Here is an 11603-nt window from a genome sequence, read left to right as displayed (position 1 = left end):
TCAACCAATCAGACCAACGATCCGGGTGACGTAGCAGCGACAGCGGCATCAACGGGCTGCTGCGCTTCGGTGGCCGTCATGTTGAATGTAAACAAGAAGCTGCTCTCCGTCGCTGCGCTGTCGTCATCATGTAAAGGCCGCCTCAACTGTTGTGATTGGTGCCTCGATTTGGAAAAATTAGAAATGGGCTCTTGGCCAGACTGACTTCCAGAGCAAATCTCAAATTTGCTGGAATTTCGTCAGGGTTTTCCCAGGCTAGGAGTTTTCATCCTCTGGCTGTGAAACAGGTTGCTGTGAGTCGGCTGTGTGGTAGCCTGCTTTTAGAAACATAATCATTGTTTTGCTTGATTTGCTAAACTCTATGATGACTAAAGAACTTTTCTTTTAGGGCTTTATGTCGACCAAACTGTAATGAGAACACTATATAAGACATGCAATAATACAGTCAAAGATATTTGACTTTCTTTTTAATCAAAGCTTGTCAATAAAGTAAACATGTGTGGCCCTTGATGTGATTCTTATTTTCCAGTGTGTCCCTAAGTGAAGTTTGACACCCCGGCTCTACGGCCTCCCTGTGATGTCTTCTTCGTCGATGTGATGACAGATTTGATTTGAAGCCGAGGTTTTGACACTGACGGGCCAGGCTCGCCCGCCCTGCAGACGGATCGCGCCTCAGCATCAGACCTCCGTCAGTGGGAGGCTCGGGGCTGGCAGCCGACGTGCACTGATGGCCGGAGAGGGGATCGTGACGCAAATCACAACACGTGGGCAGCGTGTGGCGGCTCTTTTTACAGCTTTACAAGCAGAAAGACTTCAAGGATGACGTCTAACTGGTTGGTTTGACTTAGGGTTAGAATGGTTATGGAGCAGGGTTTATTTTTTAATAAGTGTCAACTGGTAACGATATTACTTGCAAAAAAATAAACTGTTTTCAGTATTCCGCTTAAATACAACAAACTGCTTGTTGAATTTAACCCTCTGAGGTCTATGGGCATTTTTACACATCTTCTTAAATTTACCTTAATAGGGTATTTGCATATAACTGATCCCAGTGTGTTTCATATCAAAATTTTCAGAACAAACTCAGCGGTACATCATGTACCCATGATTTTTGATGGACAGGAAGGGGATGAAAAACTCTCCTCTGGAAAGTTACAAAAGCTGTCAGACAGAATTGTGATAGAACTCACTTGTTCATCTTCACAGCAGCAGATTTATAGTGAAAACCTGACTGCTTTCGTTTCAAAGAACCAACAGTAAGAAGAACATTCACAGAAACAGGACTCGCTCGAGTTACGGAAAGTCACATAGAAGTCATGGAAACCGTCCGTGCTGCTGTGGGGGATCAGCTGCTGTCTCGGCCCAGCTGAAGAGTCCTTGAGGAAAGATGCTGAATTCCCAGCAGCTCCTGGGAACGCTGCTGAGCGGCCAACAGTGACCTCTGACCGTACGGACATGAATGGAGTGCACAGCTGGGCCATTATCGGCAGGGTTGGATGTAAGCGGACATGTCAGCTGCTTCGCTCGCTGGCTGATCGCCTCCTTTATCAGCGGGAATGTTGGAAGGTCGGCTCTCTGAAGAGGAGCCGTCATTGATTAGTGACGATGTCAGCCTGGAGCTCAGACATGCACGCTTGTCATGGGACGCTTCAAAGAGGAAGGGTTTAAATCATAAAGTCAGCCCTAGTCTTCATCACCAGCTGCTGACAAGAGAGCAAGGCGGTGGCCTATAGATGGACCGGTTGGAGCCGCTTGTACAGCAAATTAATCGTAATTGATTAATCATCTAATGCTCCAATTTGACAGGATTTACATCTTAAAACATGGTTAAAAGTAGGGCTGCACAAATTTGTTATTTTTTTTAACTAATTTATTCAGATTTGTACCTTTAATTTATCGCCCGTCTGTCCACACTAGAGGATGGACACCCGAACCGAGCTCAGCGGGACCCAGCAGGACCCGGCGGTACCTGACAGGCCGGGCCGGGTTCAGACAGATATTTGGAAATGATGTTCAGGTTCGGGTCGGGCTTGGTCACATCAACACGATAACGCATTGAACATTTTACCTTTAAAAAAGCTTATTATGTAGGTGCGCGCCTGTGTTAACGTGCGCTTGTTGCCCCGTGTGCTCATCTGTTGACATTTCCGAATGCCTTCCTACAAACATAATGTGTCGTTAGTATGAGAAAAAAATGAGATTTTAACTGTGTCGGTCTCGGGCTGGGCTCGGTTACTGCTCTGTCGGACGTGGGCCGGGCTCGGACAGAAAAATGCAGCCCGATCCGCACTCTAGTCCACACAAACAAAACAACAAAGTTCACAAAAACAACCCCAGAAGCTGTGTCACGCCAACGTCGTCAGACAAGAGCCTCCACAGGGGGGGCGCCGAGGATGTTAATGGGAGGCAATGATAGTTTAAGTCAAAAATCGCGCTAATCACTAATTTAGTCAGATCTATAACTTTTTAATGTGTCACGTGTGTGTACGGGGTTCAGTCCATTTTCCATTTACACTTCACACAAACAAAACAGGCTGAAACAAGTTCACAGAGACGACCGAAGGCAGGTGCTCCGTCACCTTCGCTGTAGTGTGAACGTCGCAGATCTCGCACAGAGATGGGGATAAAGGATGATCCATCGGGGAGCACTGTCTCTGTTCAGTGTATTAATGCAGTACGGACAGGATACATGCATGAAGGAGGTGTTTTATTATACGTCTGCTACGTTCTCATTCTCCAGATACACTCGGCCGCTCTCTGGAGAGCTGTTGTTATCCATCAGCTGGCATAAGAAAGGCCCAGAAAAGGCTGCGTCACTCCGTTTCTTTTCTGCTTCTTCACACCCTCAGCCATTTTATTTGCAGCACCTGTCAAAGTAACCAAACATTCCTCACAATGACACTGCACTTCTATTCATTTTTTCATATCAAACGTACAGACATGTAACACAAAGAGAGGAAATGTGGCTTGTGTTATCATGCCCTGACATGTGATTGTTCAGTGTGAGCAGTGAGAGCAGTGACTCCTCTCCTGATTCGTTTCTTGCTCTCTGCTGCCCTCCACTGTGACAGGGACTCATATTTGAACAAATCTGGTGGGAAATAAACGGTAAGATGCTGCTAAATCTTCCCCAAGTCTGATGAGTCGTTTCTGTGTGTCTGAGACAGGTGTGGTGAGCATAGGAGTAGATTTTGGAGTTGGATGCAGAGGACATGTCTCACTGACAACATCCTGAAACACGTGTGATGTTTCAAATATGCAGAATGTTTTGAACATATAATACTACCATAAAATGATGCAGAAAGGCACAAATTGTTGCATTCACCAAAATGCAGGAAATGACCCACCGAGCCCCCTGGTTATAATGTGTACAACCTACGCCCTTGCTGGTGAGAGTTGTGAGGCAGTTTCCTGGCCTGTTTAGATGATTAATACCGGCCCCCGAACACAGCCACTTCAATACATGTAGCCAATTTATTTGATTGACTCTGTTGTTGTTCAGTGTTTTGTCATTTATGAATGGGACTTTGGCAGGATTCAGGATTTCTATTCTCTGTGGATATTCTGTTAGTTGTTTGTGCAAAAGATTAGGACATCAATCGGTTAATTAGTGGACAATAAAGTGGTGATGATAACCACATGAAGATTACTGACACCTGGCTGCGGTGTCATCTGATAAATACTACAGCAAACATAGATATGGATTGTTTTTAGCTGCTTGCACAATCAACCAGGGGTGTCAAACTCATTTTACTTCATGGGCCACAGACCCCTAATTTGATCTCAAGTGGACCAGACCAGTAAACTACTCCAGAAAGATCAGAAACTATCTGCCACAGAGTTTCTTGTCAGCTTGATGTTGGCAAACGCGTCTTCTGTTACGAAAGCGCTCTAAGGCCGTTGCAGGAGAAATAATAATGTAACGGACCCGGGAGATAGGGGTAATATTCCGAGGAAAAACTCGTCAATTTGTAAGATTAAAATTGAAGAAAGAACTCGGATTTTCTCTCAATTTTCACACTTTGCAAAGTCATCCAGTGGGCCTGATTGGACCCTTTGGCGGGCCGTATGTTTGACATCCCTGACCCATACGGTCGTTTTTCGGGTGAGGACGGTCTGGTATTTGCACATACATTGGTTCATGGTTCCCAGATGATGTATCCTCATAACTTTTGGTGATCCGTGTGAGTTTTTCTGTAGTGCCCCCACGAGGCTGACATTTGTGGTTTTGGTGAAATATGTCGACAACTTTTGGGTGAATTTACATGATATTTGGTGCAGATATTCACGTCCTGTTTTAGCATGTTAAAGCAGGAAAAGCCCAGGTGGAAAACACCTAACTCTTATATAGATAAAGTATTGGAGAAATTGGAATTTTGATTGATAGCAGTCCATATTGATTGGGTCAAAGGTGCTTAAATACGTCAGGAATTGTCCAAATGTATTTTGCAGAGACAAAGTATTGCTGAACTCCGGTTGGTTACTCATGAAACTTCAGTTATTCTTCTGCACATACTCAGTACTGTAAAGTGTTTGGAGTTACGCATTTCTAATAATTCAGAGACAGTAATATTGTAATATACTAATTACACTCAACTGACAGTTACTAGTTATCTATAATGTATTACATTTTGGAAATAACTTGCCCAACACTGACTGTAAATCCATCCACAAGTGTGTTGCTCAAGGACATTTCAGCTGCTGTTGTACTGGATTGAACTGGTCAACATGTGTTGTTCCGTTATTCATATATACAGTATAAAGATACAGTCTAACTTCTTTCACCTGCCCCAGGCATGTTTTCTGTGAGACTGTCCCCATGCTGTTACTTCATTTCTTGCAGTATGCCGCCCTCTAGTGAGACAAACCGCTCTGCAAAAGCTGCCTCACATGATTCATATTTTAATAAGAAGGTTTGAGGGCGGGAAACACCCACGAGCTAGCAGCTCAATCTTCCCTGAAGCTGATGATCTGTCAGGTCTGCAGGCGGAAGATTAGAGGCAAAGAAAGGAGCTGCTGCAGTGCCCTGCTAGGCCATGAACTACTACAACTACTATTTCTAGTCATAATTCATTATCTTTATTATGACTATCATTGCCACTGTTCATCACACCCCCAACCGGCACCATCAAACACCGCCTACCAAGAGCCTGGGTCTGTCCCAGGTTTCTCCCTAAAAGGAAGTTTTCCTCACCACTCGAGGTTTCTCAAACATAAAAAACAAGACATATGAAGAATCACCTTTGGCTCTGGGACATTTTGATGGACATTTTGTTACAGACTCCCTCAAGAAACCAGAAACCTTATTTTTTTTAAAGTACAACCCCCAACGGAAACATAAATCCCCAGTGATAAATGTTTGAATAGTACGTATTTGAAAGAGCAGGACTAATATATTATCTCATGTCTTGTTCATGTTCAAATATAATGAAAGCCTGAGATTAAGTGAGTGAATTAGTGAGTTTATTTGACAAGCAGATAACTGCCCAAACACAAAGGCCTCAAGCGAAACATACAGCTCAAAAAATGGGACAATGTTGAAATCAAGACGAACAGAAGCGACTGTTAAAGATTTTTTGTTCTCACATCCCTGGGACTTGGCTGACAAACCAAACTCTTATCTACACGAGTTGAATCAATGAACTGAAAATTCCTTCAGCACACTGTAACCTAATGAAAGTGTTGACTTTAAACAAGGACATCATCCATTAGGGAAGAAGATAGACATTATAATAGCCAGAGTGACAACGGTAGAGAGTAGTACGTAGAGAGACAACAGTAGAAAGTAGTACGTAGAGAGACAACGGTAGAGAGTAGTACGTAGAGAGACAACAGTAGAAAGTAGTACGTAGAGAGACAACGGTAGAGAGTAGTACGTAGAGAGACAACGGTAGAGAGTAGTACGTAGAGAGACAACTGTAGAGAGTAGTACGTAGAGAGACAACGGTAGAGAGAAGTATGTTGAGAGACAACGGTAGAGAGAAGTATGTAGAGGTATGTAGAGAGACAACGGTAGAGAGTAGTACGTAGAGAGACAACGGTAGAGAGTAGTACGTAGAGAGACAACTGTAGAGAGTAGTACGTAGAGAGACAACGGTAGAGAGAAGTATGTAGAGGTATGTTGAGAGACAACGGTAGAGAGAAGTATGTAGAGGTATGTAGAGAGACAATGGTAGAGAGAAGTATGTAGAGGTATGTTGAGAGACAACGGTAGAGAGAAGTATGTAGAGAGACAACGGTAGAGAGTAGTACGTAGAGAGACAACGGTAGAGAGTAGTACGTAGAGAGACAACGGTAGAGAGTAGTACGTAGAGAGACAACGGTAGAGAGTAGTACGTAGAGAGACAACGGTAGAGAGTAGTATGTAGAGAGACAACAGTAGAGACAAGTACGAAATTCTGCATAGGGAGGTAGGTTGGGAGGGGTGGATGGGTCAAACAACACAGGACTTTCACCCAGGTTCATGTCCTACGTGTCACGTTTCCTAAACCCAACTGTCCCATTCTTGTCCCGCTGTCACTTAAACGTACCTTTTATAAGCCCACCCACCATCTTTTCCTAAACCTAACTGCGTCAAAAGTGACGCCAATAGTCCCGACCCAGCGCGTTTAGATAAAGTGCGTTTAGATATGACGCTAAAGGAGACTGTTAGCGTCAATAACAACGCCAAAGGCACCTGACCAAGCATCCGTATTTTACGCGATGGGAGTGAGCAAACAAACCACGTTCCAGCCAATCACCAACAACATGGTTGGGGGAGGGGGTGGGGGTTAGTGCGCATGCACATAATGGGGGGGGACGGGGTGAAGGGGGGACAGTGAGTTGATTGAGTAGCGTGAGTTGTATCTGAGGCCACGTCCACACGTACCAAAACAACCTTTTTTTCCCCCCCGTCTTCCCTGGCATCGTTTTAAGAATATATGCGTCCAAAAAGATCCATTTGTAAATGACTCAACACAAAGGAGATGCCTGCATCACCAAATTCAACAGAATCCCTCGACTGTCTTCCTCCTGCAGTTTTGAAGCAGCGCCGGGATTTGCTCCAGGTATGCTCATGATTTCAAGCTTAGCTAGCTAGCTATATGCTACAGTGCCGTGTCGTTGTGGGCATTAGGACGGATGCATGTTTATGTAGGTGTGTTGCTTCAGTACATAATTCACAACATAGTTTTGGCCCTATCTTGCCCAATAGTAGTGTTCTGCTCTTCTTAATTCAAGGCCAAGCTGGACAGCCACGGAGGGGACCGACTAAAGACTGGAGTGACCTTTATGTTATATTTGCACAGTATAAAAACTTTACTTTTACTTTTTAATAAAAGAGATTTCTGAAAGTGACTGCAGTCATTTGTTTATTTTCACTAGACACACATTATTCACAACACTCAATATCTTCTCCAGCAGGAACACAAGCATGTAGTCCGCCATTGTTGTTGTTATGAGACGTCATCGCGGGATATGAGGTCAAGGGGTGTGGCAATGACAACATCGATACGCAAGTATGCGGCATCGCCGTCCAAACGAAGCTACGAGGGCGGCATTTTCGAATTTTTTCACCCTGGGACCAGGTTTCAAAAAAGTGCGTTTTCAGGCGGTGCGTTTACAGGATTCGTTTGGACGATCGGCCAAAACGAAGCAAAACGTACGTTTGCACCCAAAAGCGTTTCCGTGTGTATGGCCACTGAGAGTAGCTGCTGCAAAAAATGTTTGTTGTATTTTGGTGCACAGCCTGTGCCTCTAGTGTTTGTTTGACGTTTACGACCCCTGTGTTGTCTCCCGAGACCGGGCTTTTTCACGGTGTGTTCAGGGGGCAGGCAGCTAGCGGATCAAGGAGAGATGTCTACGATTTGAGACTAAAACGAAATCACGCTGAAACCATGCAGGAACTCATAGTGCACCTTTAACACACATATTACGTACAGAAGATATGAAACAAAACAAAATACATGCCCATACATGCCTCACTTTTATATTTGTTTAGCATCTTCTTTTTTTTTTATCTTTGTAGCGTGTTACACATTTTCATTTCTTTATCATTTTCGTTCTGTAGTTTGTGCAGAAGGAACGTGATGGATTCCACCTGCCATGTCTGAGGGAGGATATTACATCAGTGCTAGCAGTGTGGCTGCAGGCTGTGCATTATTTTCACATTACCGCACTGTTTTGACACTAGCCCCCTCATCGGCTTTCTAAATGATTCCTCATAGCTGGAGGGCTCCGAGTGTTGCTCACAGCTTCTCCTGATAATGTTTTATTTCGAGGCTGACAGTTAGTTATTCTCCTGATGCCGAGTCAGGTAACTCAACTCAGGTTATAAGGTCATAAGTTCCTAAACAAAATTACGTTTTGGATAATTATTCATTTACTGTGTGGGGCTGAGATTGATTGACAAAAAAAAGTTGTGTTTTTATTTGGGGGGGGGGGGGAGCTTAGCAACCTTAGTTCAGTTACAGAGCGTGACATCACTTCCTGTTGGAACATTTTCCCTTGATCTAAGATTCCATGTGACATCATTTTGGCCTTTCGTGTGATATTCCATACATTGGTATACAATCAGATCTCACGTTTCACACTCAGTGTTTAGTAGATCGGTCTGTCTGCAACAAGTATTTCTTTTACTTGCAACACGGAAGAAAATGGACAGCATGTGTGCTATAGATATGTTGACGGAGAAAGTCAACGCAGAAGTTCAGAGGCTCGAAAGAGACAAAAAGGTCTATAAGAGCGAGAATGAGATAATCTCAGAGGATCTCACTCAGTTGAACATCAAACAAGACCAACAGACGGCCGTTTGTAAAAGCAATCAAGCTCTCCGAGAAGAGAACGAAAGCCTGAAGAAAATCATTGAGGATCAACGTCAGAAGAACGCTGTCCTCCAGGCAGAAAACAACCATCTGAAAGAACAGTCCTGGTTAAAAACCCCAGACATGAAGGTAACCATGAAGGCACTTGAAGAAAATGACCTACTCTTGATGAGTAACAAAGTACTCATAATGACTCAAAATCCAAAGTCATTGAGGAGAACAGTGGAGGAAGTGAGCAAGACTTTCCCACGCAAGCAGAGGTCTGCTCTGGAGAAATTCTCCCGAAAAAGCGTTCGGTTTGGAAGAACATTAAGAACTTCTTCACCCATGGATCGAAGAATTACTCACAAAGCCAAGGCGATTTCCACACCGTCAACGGCAAGAAGCAAGGGGAGTTAGATGCAGAGTTAAATGGTACATTCAACGCCAATAGTATAGAAAATCCTGAGTCCCAAAATGATGGCATCGACTGGAAGTGGTGGGAGTCTAATGATTTATTCATCACCAATGGATCAACAAAGAACTCCCAAACCAAAGACAACTCCTACAGAAATAACCTTGACTGGAAGTGGTGTTACTTAGATGATGAGTTAACTGGTTCATTCATCACCGATGGATCAACAAAGAACTCCCAAACCAAAGGTGATTCCCAAAGTGATGACATCGACTGGAAGTGGTAGGACTTAGATAAGGAGTTATATGGTGGATTCTTTACCAATGGATCAACATAGAACTCTGAAACTAAAGACGAATCCCACAGCAATGAAATCAAATGGAAGGAACAGAGGGAATCGGATCAAGAGTTGGCGACTACCAGTAACAACTACCACCAGGTTGTTCCCATGTGAATCTAAATGGCTGGACAGCCTACAGTAAAATGTAAAAATGTACTTGGCAAATAAAGGGTACATTTAAAATAAAATCCATATTTCTCTGTCCTCTGTTTTCCCGACAGTAAAACATGTTTAAAAATGGATTGGTTCATTTATTGGTTAATATACTAACTTTAAAACAATGACAAATGAGTAGACTTAGTGTAAATGAATTTAAGAAAAACTGTGATGATTTTCAACCAGATTTGTTTCACTGCTGATGTTAAATGCTGCTGTTTAGCAAGTAACATTTTAGTTCCCATATTAGTTTGGCGTGTTAGCGGCATTTGCAAATCAGCATTTTACACAAAGTCCAGCTGAGGCTGATGGGAATGTCATTAGTTATGCAGGTATTCAGTGATAAACCAAAGTATTGGACACATTTTGACCTGATGAAAAGTCAGAGGATCACCAAAGTTATTACAACTCATCCTGAGGGGAACATGAATGATGAGCCACCTTTTTGAAGACAATCCATCCAAAAGTTGTTGAGATATTTCACTCAAAACCATAAGTGTCAATATCATGTAGGGTCCCAGAAGAAAAAGGACCTTCAGATTTATCCTCTTGGCATTATGAATGTCTGCACCAAAGTTCATAGCAGTCCATCCAACAGATATTTCAGTCTGCACTTAAGTGGTGGACAGACAGATGGATAACTGTTCAATGCATTCTCATGAAAGGGTTCGTACATCAACATCGTATGAAAATGTATGCACACCAATTCGTATGATATCCTACGAAATTACGCGGGCTACAAAACTATGTAAGCTATCGGTCCTTTCAGGGGCCGTTGATAGTTGAGTTTAGCCGAGAAAAAGTGAGCATCATGGGCCGACAGTTAAGTTTAGACACCAAAACGACTAGTTAAGTTTAGGAAAATTATCTTGGATTGGATTAAAACACTCCCGTGGAATGAACACCTGTTTCCTGGTGAAAGTCTTGTGTTTTCTCCTTAACTTCTTCAGGACATGAACACCTGTTTCCTGGTGAAAGTCTTGTGTTTTCTCCTTAACTTCTTCAGGACATGAACACCTGTTTCCTGGTGAAAGTCTTGTGTTTTCTCCTTAACTTCTTCAGGACATGAACACCTGTTTCCTGGTGAAAGTCTTGTGTTTTCTCCTTAACTTCTTCCGGGACATGACCTCTGCTCCCCTCTTGTTTTAGGAGCCAAACATCCCCCCCGACCTCCTTCCTACGAGGATCTTCACGCTCTTATACAGCAGCAGTCAATGTGCTGCTGACAGTAATAAATACGTGGAATACATAACAATTACAGTGTATTACCTTTTGGTAGTTATATGTATGATTGGTTCATGAGAACAGAGATATTTCACTCAAAACAAGTGACAACATCATAGAGGGTCCCAGAGGAAAAAAGACATAAGGACTTATCCTCTTGGTATCATGAATGTCTGCACAAGTTCAATAGCAGTCCTTTCAATAAATATTTCAGTCTGGACCAAAGTGGTGGACAGAAGATTAATAACTGTTACACACTAAAGTGTGTTAAAACTGAAAAATAGAAATGAAAGTGTGTTCTGGCTGACTTGGGCTGACCTTGGTTAGTCTTCCTGCCAAAAAAACAGACAGTTACAGTGAATTAATGGGAACCAGCCGCTGCAGCATCTCTCTCTCTCTCTCTCTCTCTCTCTCTCTCTCTCTCTCTCTCTCTCTCTCTCTGTAATCTTTGTAGAGAAGTCTAATTAACAAATGTGTGAAAAAGTCAAAAGTGTGGGGGAAGACCTCAGCTCCACTTTTCCCCAAAAACTCTCTGTCTCAGTCTGCCCAGCATGTAGCATCAGCAGGACTCATTTAAGTCGTCAAGGGACTTTATAGGAAGCATGAAGCGTCAGTGGGGCTCATTTCATTTATTAAGGGACTCTATAGAAAGCAGACGGAAGGCAGAGAGAGTCCCAGGTTTTCTTCT

The sequence above is a fragment of the Sander vitreus genome, chromosome 18, assembly GCF_031162955.1.
Source record: "Sander vitreus isolate 19-12246 chromosome 18, sanVit1, whole genome shotgun sequence".
Lineage (NCBI taxonomy): Eukaryota > Metazoa > Chordata > Actinopteri > Perciformes > Percidae > Sander > Sander vitreus.
Note: the sequence above shows the minus strand (reverse complement) of the source record.